A 13130-nucleotide genomic window follows, 5' to 3' on the forward strand; every position below is an offset into this window, starting at 1 on the left:
GTACACCCTTCCCAATTTTGAACCATGCAGTGTTGCCCTGCTCTGTTCTGATGACTGCCTCTTGGTCCAAGTATGGGTTTAAGGATATAATTAATATGCAATAAATATTACCATTTTAATGTGCATAATCTAGTGGTTTTTAGTATATCCATAAGATACCAAAACCATTACCAATGCCTAATTCTGGAGTGTTTTCAATACCCCCAAAAGAGGGACTGGTCCTTGGAGAAGGACATAATGTTCTGAAGGGTGGAGGGACAGTGCAAAAGAGGATGAACCCGGATGAGATGGATTGACACAGTTACTGGGGTAATGGGCATAGGTGTGTCAGAGGAAATGAGAATGGCCAGGATAGGCCAGAGGTGTTGTCAATCTACCTGATCAAGCGTCTTCCTCTCCTTTGCCAGCATCGTATCCAAAGAATAGACCCTCTTAGCAACATTGGCGTAATGGCAAGAAGCTGCGTTGTAATCTTAAAGGCATGTGTTTCAAATCCACTGGATGCTCCGTGAAGTCTATGACCATACCACCCTGAACATGCCTCATCTTTTCAGATGCTCCATAAAGAAGTACAAGCAATCTCTTCCCTTGCTATTAACAGATACCGAAAATCTACCAGAGGGTCAGCTATGGGTTCTGACTGGATGGTAAACAACAACAACAACAAAACAACTTGCCCAAAGTATGTGAGGTGAAACTTCATAATTCCTGCCTCCAAAGAGTACTCCGGCTGCACCCTCTCCAAGACATATTTGTCTGACATCATTATTCCTCAATTATCTGGAGAGGTCCCTAACTGCAGACTTTCCCAGTGCAATACATCTCTGATTTTGGTACTGCTGATACCAAGGGTGTTAATTGGGCATCCAAGTAAGATGTGATATTAATGATACTGTTCAATAGTTTCCACACTGTTGGATTGCCTTTTTTAGGAATAGGAACAAATAGGGACCTCTTCCAATCCATTAGCCAGACAGCTGTCCTCCACATTTCTTGGCATAGACTAGTGAGTGCATCTACGACTGCTTCTATTAATTGAAAGAAATCAGTTATTGTCCTATTGATTGCTGGGGTCTTATTTTTTTTTTGCCAATGCCTTCAATACAGTTTCAACTTCCTCATTCATTACCATTGGTTACTGCAACAACATTGGTTGTTGTTATGTGACATCGAGTACGACTCATAGAGATCCTATGAACAAAAAATCTGAACCTCTTCTATTTTATTCCATCCTCACACTTGTTGACACACAAGAGCCCATTGTGACAACCACTGTTTCAATCCACCTGGTCAAAGGTCTTTGTCCCCTTTGCCAACCCTCCACCCTTCCCAGTAGCATATTCTTCTCCAAGGAATAGCCCCTCCTAGCAACATGCCCAAAGTATGTGAAGCAAAGACTCATCATTCTTGCCTCCAAAGAGTACTCTAGCTGTACCCTTTTCCAAGGCATATTTGTTTGTCCTTTTGGTCATCCATGGTATGTTCAGTACTCTTTTTCAACACCACAAATTACTCGAGAAGCTGGACTCTGAAGAGCAATGTGGCATCAGAATTGGAGAGAGACTCGTCAATAATGTGTATTACGCAGATGACACAACCATGCTTACTGAAAGTGAGGAGGACTTGAAGCACTTGTTGCAGAAGATCAAGGAACATAAGCTTCGTTCATATGTTTGTTGTTGTTATGTGCTGTCAAGTGGCCTGTGACTCATAGTGACTCTATGATAACATCCTTTAACCCTGCTCTATCCTTTGCCAATCTTATTGTCTCTAACACACTTACCCCATTACCCCAGGCACTGAATTAATCCATCTCATCAGATGTCTTCCTCTCTTGTACTGCCACTCCACTCTCCCAAGCATGACATCCCTTTCTAAGGACTGGTCTCTCCTTGCAACATGTCCAAAGTATGTCAGACAAAGCATCAGAATCCTTGCAGCCTAGTCTCATCCTCTCTAGGATAAGCCTGTTTGTTCTTCTAGCAGTCCATGTTATATTCAATACTTTTCTCTAGCACCACAGCTCAAAGGCATCAGTTCTCCTATCATTCCTAATCATTGTCCAACTTTCTGAAGCACAGTAAATAATTGCAAAGACTAAGGTATGTGGATTGGGCACACATTAGTCTCCAGACTGACATTGTTGCTCTTCAGTAGTTTGGAGAGGTCTCTGACAGCAGACTTTCTCAATGCCATTTGTCTTTTAATGTCCTGGCTGCTGGTACCAAGAGTATTGATTGTGGAGCCAAGCAAACCAAAGCTGTCAATAATCTCAATCTCTTCATCATCTATCATGATGCTGCCAGTTGGTCCAGTGGTGGGAATCACTGTTTTCTTGATGTTGAGCCTGGCACTTCCAGAAATTTTTCTTTCTTGCTAGATCCCAATAATTTACTTTCTGTCTTTATACATTTGACTATTGGAGACACTTCATATTAATGGAAAATAAAATTTGTGACTTTGTACCCTGGATATTAGACTACACTGTAAACCCAAACCCAGGAAGGTCGTTGAAATCCACCTATGCTTCCTCAAGCAAAAGGTGGGCAATCAATCTACTTCCATGTCACTTACAATCTCTGAAAACCCACTGAAGAGTCAGTTATGAGTTGGTTCTAACTCAAATGAGTTAATGCCATTATCAGATAAATGACTTTTTCAAAATATGTTCTCCCTTTTTTTAGGTTGTATTTTTAATTTCCTGGTGGTGTCGAAGCACAAAATTCCTTGGTGTTTTGTTGTTGTTGTTGTTTTGTTTTTTAATGGATTGTTAGGATAACAAACAGGTTTGTCCCGGAGAGGGTGAAGCCAGAATGCTCCTTGGAGGCAAGGATTCTGAAGCTTCATCTAACATACTTTGGACATCTTGTAAGGAGGGACTGGTCCTTGGAGAAGGACATCATGATTGGGAGGGTGGTGGGACAGTACAGGAGAGGAAGACCCTTGATGAGATGGATGGATTCTGTGATTGGGGTGGTGGGAGTGAGTGTGTCGGAGGTGACAAGACTGGCACAGGATAGAGAGAGCAGCATTTAGGGCTCTTGTACATGGGGTCACTATGAGTCACAAGCGACTTGATGGCACATAACAACAACAACAATCACAACAACAACAACTAAATTATTTTGCCCCACTTCCTTTGGTAGTTAGCTAATGCTGTATAACAGAAATAACATGAGTGGGTGGTTTTAACAATGAGAAGTTCACTTTCTCACAATTGAAGAGGGCAGAAATCCATTTTGGAAAGCTGGTCCAAGGGGAAGGTTTTCTCTCTGTATATTAGCTCTGGAGCAAGGTTCTCATCTCTCAGCTTCTTCCTCCTGATTCCTCAGAGACCTCCATGAGTCTTGGAAACTATCTTTCTTATCTCATTCCCCCCTGCCCTCTTGCTATTAGTGCTGCCAACCCAAAGGTACACGGTTAGAATCGGCCTGCTGCTTTAAGGAAGAAAGATGGGCGATTTCTTCCCATGTGAGCAAGTGCTTCAGAAAACCCACTGAAGGATCAGTTATGAGTCAGTTCAGACTCCATGGCACACAACAGCAATTTATCACTAAGGAGATTGACTCAAGACATTCGAATGCCGTCTCATTAACATAACAAAGACAAGTCATTCCCAGATGGGATAGTAACCACAGGTAGAGAGGTTAGAATTTACAGTGCATATTTCTGGGGGACCTAATTCAATCCATAATGGTTACTTATGCTTTTGGCATCATATCTAAGAAACTGTTGCTTAATCCAAGGTTACAAAGATATGTACCTTTGTAGTTTTGTTTTGCCCCCTCTGAGAGTTTCATAGTTTTAGCTCTTACGTTTAGGTCTTTGATCAATTTTGAGGTTGATTTTGTTGGTTGGTTGTTTTTTTTTTTTAATATGCTCTGAGATAGAGGTCCAAATTAATTCTTTCGCATGTGTGTATTTAGTTGTTTCAGCAACATTTGTTGAACAGATTATTCTTTACTCATTGAGTGATCCTGACACGCTTGTTGGAGATCAATTGACCATGTTTTGTTCTACACTCAAATTCACTGCTATGGAAGCAGAACTGACTCAAAGCAAACCCTCTTCCAGGTTTCTGAGGCTGTAATCTGCTCAAAGGTGATAGCTCATCTTTCCACAATGGAACCTCTAATGAGTCGGAACCAGCGGAGTTGTGGGGCCTTCAGATTAGCAGTGCAACTCCTTGCAGGGTCCCCTGCCAGAGCTCCGTCACGATGTTGCTAGGTGCTGTCAAACTGGTTCCTACTCACTGCCAACCCCGTGCACCACAGTTCCGGGCCCTGCGCTGCCCTTGCAGTCACTGTTGTTTGGCTCATATCAAGGAACAGGCTTATATGAGGTGGAATATGTAGGTGCTCTGGCTTGCTGCTAGCTTATGTCCACTTTCTAAGTGACACAAAACTTGCCAGAGTGGCCCTGGAGGGTAGAGCCCTGCCAGTATGCTACCTTTATTTGCCCTCTCATTAAAGAAATGCCTCTTGCCTGTGAGTGGCCACTGCCCACCCTTAGTGACTAGGATAGGTGCCACCCTGGTCACCAGAAAGTTAGATATTCCACAGGATGACCTAGGGCTCCTTATAAATATTATGCTCCACTGAGCAAAACTGATCACAAGGAGATGAGATCTGGTTAGTCAAAGTGCACCCATTCTTATCTTTGGAAGCCATGAGCATTTGCAAGGTCAAATTTATTCTACAGGCAGATTCTCTATGAGAACATTCAAGCTGCAGGAAAAAGTAGGGGGGAAAGCCCCCCAAAAAAACAAAACCAACCAACCAAAACTCAAACAATGTTTTGTAGAAATCTATGTATATATCCTGCTTGTTGCGTTCCTGTTGTTGTTGTTATTGTTAGGTGCTATTGAGCCCAGTACAACTCGTAGCAACCCTGTGAACAAAAGATCTGAACCCTGTTCTATCCCGTGCCATCTTCATACTTCCTGACACATTAAAGCCCATTGTGGCAGTCAGTGTGTCAATTCATCTGGCCGAGGGTCTTTCTCTCCTTGGCAGACCTTCCATCCTTCCCAGTATCATATTCTTCTCCAAGGAATAACACCTCCTACCAACATGCCCAAAGTATGTGAGGTGAAGCCTCATCATTCTTGCCTCCAAAGAGCACTCGGGCTGCACCCACTCCATATCTATTCATTATCTATATCATATAAAATATAATATATAATATCTATAATCTATCAATATCTACTCATTCTCTCGGTCGTCCTTGGGATGTTCAGTGCTCTTCTCCATCACCACAGCTCTAAAGTGTCAATTCTTTTTCTGTCATCCTTATTCACTGTCCAGCTCTCAGATGCATAGCAAGTAATAGGAAAGACTTTGGCCTGAATCAGACAAGCCTCATTTGCTTGGGAGTAATTTGCCTTCCTTGGGAAGGGCAGTGATGGACATTCTTTTTTTTTTATTTTATTATTTTTGTGTGAGTTTACCTTCAAATCAGATCTGACTGGTACAGGAGGAGATTGTCCCTCCTTTTCCCGGCAGAGCATCTGGTGGATTCGAACCTTGCGCCTCTGTGATTGTAGTTGCAGCTCCTTGCCACTAGGCCACCAGAGCTCCCCAGTGATGGACATTCTTGGTACTGACCCAGAGGCACCTGCACAGCCCCACTGTCTGCCATGGCATGGTTGTGAGGGATTTGACTGTTTATTCTCTTCCCCTGTGTATTACTTTTAAGATATTACGTTAATAGCTGAAGATGTTTCTCTGATATGGAATTGTTCAGATGCTCTAGCTGTGCTGCCAACCACAAGGCATGTGGTTCAAATCCACTATCTGCTCTGCAGGAGAAAGATGGACAAACTCCTCCAGTGTGATTTATAGCTTTGGAAAACTCACTGGAGGGTCAGCTAAGAATCCATTCTGACGAGATGGTACGTAACAACAACAATCACCCATTTATAGGGGAGAAGATTAGCACAAGTCCCCCAGATTCTTAGGGACCAGAAATGTTGGTAGAACTCCTAATGATAATGTGGTTGGGTAAAACCTGTGTGTTATCTGCAGCCAAAGCACAGGCTTACCCCAGCCTCAGATGCCCAAAGAAGATCAGGCCTTGTAGTTCTTTTAGCCTACCTGAGGGTATTTGTACCCCACCGAACGAAATACTTGAGGTCATTCTATCAACTCATAGCTGACACTCCAGTGTTTTCAGAGATTAGGAATTACAAGCGAGGAGATTACTCATCTTTCTTCTTCAAGACACCTGGTAGATTCGAACTGCTGCCTGCCTTTGTGTTGACAGTGCAGCTCCTCACTCACTAGGTCACTAAACTGGTTAAAAGAAAAAGAAAAACAAAAAGATGTATGTGTTTCTTGGGACTGAAACAAAGAACAGTAAATTCTTGAGGAAGTGAAAGTATTGGTTGTTTAAGTGAAAACACTGAGTACAATACAAGAAGGGTTACATAACAGGATGTTATGCCCCAACATAGGTGCATAGTGCACTGCCAGAGTCAACTCTCTTCTCCGTGAAGGGAGAAGAAAGTCCACCAGGTACACAGGTAGCTGGGTAACATGGACCTAGGGTAAAACTCCATTGATGGTCATCACCAATGATTTCTGACTCTTACCTCTTTGTATAGACTGTTGAGTTGTTGTTGTTGTTGTTGTTATGTACCATTGAGTCGCTTGCAAGTAATAACAACCCTATGTACAACAGCCCTAAACTCTGCTCTGTCTTGTGCCAATCGCACTGTCTCTGACACACCCATCCCAATTACACCAGTCACTGAATCAATCCACCTTATAGAGGGCCTTCCCCTCCTGCGCTCTCCCTCCACCCTGCCAACCATGATGTCCCTCTCCAAGGACCGGTCCCTCCTTATAACATGAACAAAGTATGTTGGACGGAGCCTCAGAGTCCTTGCCTCCAAGGAGCCACCCAGTTTGACCTTCTCCAGGATGAATCTGTTTGTTTTCCTAGCAGTCCATGGTACCCTCAATACTCTTCTCCAGCACTACAGCTCAAAGGCATCAATTCTCCTTGTATCCTCCTTAGTCATTGTCCAACCCTCTGATGCATAACAAGTGATAGCAAAGACCATGGCCTGTGATTAACTATGTGAATTGACCAAGAAAATAAAGAAGAGTGGAAGTTAATGACTAAGGTTCTATTGAGAAACCTCACTGTAAGACACCCTGGTCTCGGACCTGTTTTCATGTAGCTGTTCATTCATCTCTTTTTTGCTGGAGAACTCCAAAAACAGACGTTGCAGCACATGTTGTTGTTATGTGCTATTGAGTTGGAACTGACCCATAGCTGACCTTCCAGTGGGTTTTCAGAGACAGCAAATCTCATAGCTCACATTAGGATAGCATATCCAGGGAGTTTCCCCCATCCGCCTCTGAAAATGAGCACCATCGTGCCCATGCCGATTGGAAAACATCCAAAGGGCTAGGTATAGCAGTAAAGTGCAGTCATTTTGTGGCTGTTTTAAACAAATTATCCTGTATGTGAGAGAACGTACTTCCAGACTAGCAAAACTTCCTCATTGGCCAAGGTGGTGCCATAGGCTTTGAGGTTGACATATTTGACTTCCACTGAGTGCTTTGAATCCCAGATGTGCCGGACTTGAGGCTCTCCTAACCATCACGCAAGTGACATCACAGGCCCTGGAGTCTATTGGTCCAATGTGTTGCCAGACCAAAGCAGCATAGTTGTTCAAACACCTCAAAACCAGGAACTAGGAAGTAGAATTATATATTGGCACTTGTTGTAGCTCATTCCACTGAAGCTGAATGGCTACTTGTTGTTTGTTGTTGTTATGTGCCGTCGAGTTGCTTGTGACTCATAGCGACCCTATGTACAACAGCCCTAAACTCTCTCTGTCCTGTGCCAATCTCACTGTCTCTGACACTCCCATCCCAATTATCCCAGTCACTGAATCAATCCACCTCATAGAGGGCCTTCCTCTCCTGCACTGTCCCTCCATCCTCCCAAGCATGATGTCCTTCTCCAAGGACTGGTCTCTCCTCACAACTTGTCTAAAGTACGTTAGACAGAGCCTCAGAATCCTTGTCTCCAAGGAGCCACCCGGTTTAACCCTCTCCAGGACAAATCTGTTTGTTTTCCTAGCAGTCCATGGTATTCTCAATACTCTTCTCCAGCACCACAGCTCAAAGGCATCAATTCTCCTTCTATCCTCCTTGGTCATTGTCCAACTCTCTGATGCATAACAAGTGATTGTTAAGACCGTGGCCTGTATCAAACACACCTTAGTCTCCAGAGAGACACCGTTGCTCTTCAGTACTTTGGAGACGTCCCTAACAGCAAACTTTCCCATGGCAATGTGCCTTTTAATTTCCTGGCTACTGGTTCTGAGAGTGTTGACTGTGGAGCCAAGCAGACTAAAGCTGTGAACAATCTCAATCTCTTCACCATCCATCCTGATGCTGCCAATTGGTCCAGTGGTGAGAATCTTAGTCCCTCTGGAAATGGAAGAATTGACTGGCTTCACATAGGAACCCACCATCTTTCTGAGTGGAGAGTCTCAACAACCATGCTTCCACCGGGACTGAGACAACAGCTATAGCATGAGTGATGGATGTGGGTCTCCTTTACTGACATGTGACAAAAATGTATGACTTTGCTGATGAACCTCAGGTGGTCTCCCTGGGACAGCACATCGCTACACTCTGCCTGAGAAATTTTTGGCTAAGGCACTCACCCTTATTGTTGTTGCTGTTGTTGTTAGGTGCCACTGAGTTGAGTATGACTCGTAGTGACCCTATGAACAGCCAGCCTGAGCCTGTGCCACCCTGTGCCACCCTCATCATCTCTGACACACGAGAGCCGATTACTTAAGTCACTGAGTCAACCCATCTTGTTAAGAGTCTTCCTCTGCTTTGCTGACCCTTCCTCCATCTTTCCAAGCAGGATTTTCCTTTAGAAGGAATAGCCTCGCCTAGGTACACGTCCCAAATGTGCCAGATTGTAAGAGCTGGCCTCAGATGGTGAACTGTAGAGGAACAGGCTTTTGCGAAGCCAAATATAGCTAACTCTCCTGCTTTCTGCTTCAGTTCACATCTGCTTGCTAAGTGATGTAAATTATGTAACACTAACTTATGTAATACTTACAGGGATGGCCTTGGAAGTCTAGGGCTCAGGCAACATGTTACCTTTGTTCATCGGAGATTTAAAAGCCCCTCTCTCCCACTGCAGGCTTGGAGACTTGAATCTGGTTCTGCCAGTGTTCAGAGCATTGTCTCATTAAGTAACCCCTCAGAAAAACTCCTGTATTAACTTCATGGAGTTGCCATTTTTGTTCTTTGGTCTCTCAGTACCTTAGGGCAAACTTCAAGTTGCAATACAGCCTTGAGCTCACCATGTCAGTACATCTCATTGAGCATTCTTTCTCTCTTGCTGAACTTCTCCTGAAAATATGTTCAAAATGAACAACAACAAAAAAGTCTCATTCTTGCTTCTAAGGAGTATTCTGGCTACATTACTTCCAAGACTGATTTGCTTATTCTCCTGAAGTTCTTGTCTATACAACTCAGAGATATTGCAGGTTCTGTTCCAATTCACTGCAATAAAGCACTTATCACAATAAAGTGAGTCACAAAAACTTTTTGCTCTCACTGTGTGTATAAAAATGCTTATACTATTTTCTAGTCCATTAAATAAGCAATTGCTTTATGGAAAAAGTTTGAAGTATTGCAAGAATTACCAAAATGTGGCACAGTGATAGGTGGTAAGCCCAACCCATTGGGATACTAGTGCTAATGAACTTCCTTCATCTGGGGTTGCCTCAAATTTCAATTTCATAAATAAATGCAGTATCTGCAAAGCATAACAATGTACAGTGTGTTAAAATAAGGTGTGCCTTTGTTTATTATAAAATAGATGATGTAAATGTGGCTAGTGTGTCTATGGTTGGACACACGTTATTTGTATCATGTGAGCTATAGTATGGCTTTACACTTGCTTTTATTTATCTATGGCTTCAGTAGATATGTAAAGGGGCCAAGCTGACAAGAGGTGGACTGTGGTGATTAAGGTTGTTATGTGTCAACTTGGCTAGTCCATGATCCTTAGTAATTTGGTAGCTGTGCATTGATGTAGTCATCCTCCATTTTGTGACATGATGTAATCATCTTTTTTTTTTCACATGATGTGAAAAGCCAATCAGTTGAAAAGGAAGTTTCCTTAAGTATGTAGCCTGTGCCCGATATATTTGGATGTTCTGGAAAAGCTTGCTTTCTCTCTATCTTGCATCCAGTTTATCATCTTCTGATCTCAATTTCTGGGTCAGAGCTCAGCAGCCTTCTGTCTGACTAGCACATTTTGGATTGATAAATTCTCATGACCACTTGAGTCAGGAGAAACTCCAAGTTGACACCTGACTTATGGATGTGGGATGTGCACACCTCCACAATTATGTGAATATATATATATATACACACACACACACACATACATATATATATACACATATATATATATATTTGTTGTTGTTATGTGCCGTCAAGTCGTTTGTGACTCATAGCAACCCTATGTACCACAGCCCTAAACCCTGCTCTATCCTGTGCCAACCGCATTGCCTCTGACACACCCATCCCGATTACCCCAGTCACTGAATCAATCCACCTCATAGAGGGTCTTCCCCTCCTGAGCCATCCCTCCACCCTCCCAAGCATGATGTCCCTCTCCAAGAACCTGTCTCTCCTTACAACATGTCCAAAGTATGTCAGACGATATATATGCATTTCACTGGTTTTTCTCCACTAGAGAACTCAACCAATTCTGCACTCAGTTTTGTTCTATTGATTTTTATCCATCCTAATGCGAATACCAGACTGTCTTATTTTGTAGAAGATTTCAAAATTAGCAGGTATAATTTCTAGATCAGTTGGCTATTTCAGGTCATCCTCATTCTTTTGAACAGTGTGTAGTATTCTAGTGAGAATGGGCATATTTTTTTTAAGTCAAGAATTTGATTTAAATAGGCACAACTGTAAATGGGACAGCTTAGAGTTGAACACTGCTGGTATGTTTCTGTCATTATCCATACACCTTGCCACCCACCCATTCTTCCATTCATTCAATTCAGTCTCCATCTAGTCTCCCATGCAAACTTCCAGCCATCTTCTCATCCAATTTCACATCTTTCTTATAGCCATCTTCCTATTAATATTTTTGTCTATCCTCCCATCCAACTTCTCATCCAATCTCACCTCCATCTTTTTATTCTCTATCACATCCATCTGTGAATGCACCCTCTCATCTAATCTCACATCCATCTTTTTTCCTTTTTTAAACTTTATATTGATTTATTTACGAAGCTTGAATACATTGTTTTTCACAAAAGATCCTTCCCATTTCCTTTATTCTCTCCCATCGAATTGTGCAACCCTATAATTTACACCCCTTCCCCACTCCTCACTCCTCTGCTCCTACTCTCCCCCTCTTGGATCCTCATACTCATTCTACAGTAATGGTTTCATACAGTATTCAAAGAATGGACACTAAATTTTACATTGATGGTCAGACATTTAAGTTGTGGCAAATCTCACATTACTATGAATCATGCTACTGTGAATAACTCTGAACATATGTTGTCTTTATTTGTAGGCTGTATTTCCACTGTGGATTCCTTGAAATAGACTTACAGGGTCAAAGACTAGATGCTACATAACTTTATAGGGTATTTCCAAACTCCCCTCCATAAAGGTTGTACTTTTTAGTCCGTTGATTTTGTTTTCCATTTTGACACTCTGCTTTGAAATTTGTCTCCACTGTATTGTGAATATCAGACTGTTTCTTATTTACGTGGCATCTTGGTTTCTTAACCAGGATTAACCATGGTTCTTTAATATTTTCTTCTATAAAAATAGTTTAATGAGCTTTATGGATCAGTTACTATATGAAAAGAAGGGTACTGGGCACTGGGGATTTGATGGTCAAAAGGAGCTTTTACTTTTGGGACGAATCGGTGAGCTAAGCATGTGGTGGGCATAGTTTGTATTTCCATGTGCAAATGTGCATATGTCACATGACGGTCTGTGTGAAATGACCAGACTCTGCTTTCCTTTTCCTCTCGGCCAGGTCTGGCTGGCACTCAGGAGTCTGGTGACTTTGCTCTCTTATTTCCTGCTGTTGATATGCTCCTTTTATGAGGCTCTAGGGGAATGCTTTCATATTTAGAAAGGCTGTAATGCTAAGAATTTATTTTTTAAAAATTTTTTCTCTGGTTTATTTACAAACTTCATGTACATTATTTTTCACACCAGATCCTTCCAATTTCCTTCACCCCCATCTCCCACCACCCATCAAATTGTGTGACCCTATGATTAACACCCTCTGCGCCCACTCCCACGCACCCATCTTCAGCCCTCTGCTCTCCCTTCCCCCTGGATCCTTATACTCATCCTACAAAAATGGTCTTATACAGTATTTGTCCTTAATGGGATTGAGTTAGTTCACTTAGCATAATGTTCTCCAGTCTCATTCATGTTAAGTAGTAATTTACAAGATCATTGCTCCTGAGTGCTGCATAGTATTCCACTGTGTGAACATACCATGATTTCTCAATCCATCCCCTTGTATTTGGACTGTTTCCATGTCCTTGTGATGGTGGATAACACTGAGCTCTGGTGGCTTTGTGGCAAGGAGCTGTGCTATAATCCTAAGGACAGCAAGTAATAAGAATTTTTTTGGAAAAGTCAACCTACATACAGTTACAAACAAGAAATACATGTATACAGGGCCAACTTCCTCTGCCATTGTTCATAGGGAGCAATTAAGAATATAAGTTTTTCCTTTCATAGTTTTGTGCGGCTTGATTCCCATCATTTCCCTTCTGTGCTAGAATCTAACTCATTCACTAGATTGAACTAGAGCAGAGAATAAGCAAGGTCAACTTCATGACATGGCTTTGGAGGGCATGGACGATGGACAAAGTAGATGCCTCTTCCATTTTATAGATGAACAAACTCACACTGACTTCAACCAAGGGGTTAAATCACTTGCTTAAGATACAATAAATATAGTTGCCAAGATTTTGACAGAGGTCTTTCTAACTCTGTAAGAGCTAATGAAAGTATGATGTTTCTCTCATTTTCCATAGTGTCCCTAGTTATAAGACTTTAATTTTACCTCTAGGATGA

This window comes from Elephantulus edwardii, unplaced genomic scaffold, assembly GCF_000299155.1.
Source record: "Elephantulus edwardii isolate Elephantulus edwardi_28Jun2011 unplaced genomic scaffold, EleEdw1.0 scaffold00211, whole genome shotgun sequence".
NCBI lineage: Eukaryota > Metazoa > Chordata > Mammalia > Macroscelidea > Macroscelididae > Elephantulus > Elephantulus edwardii.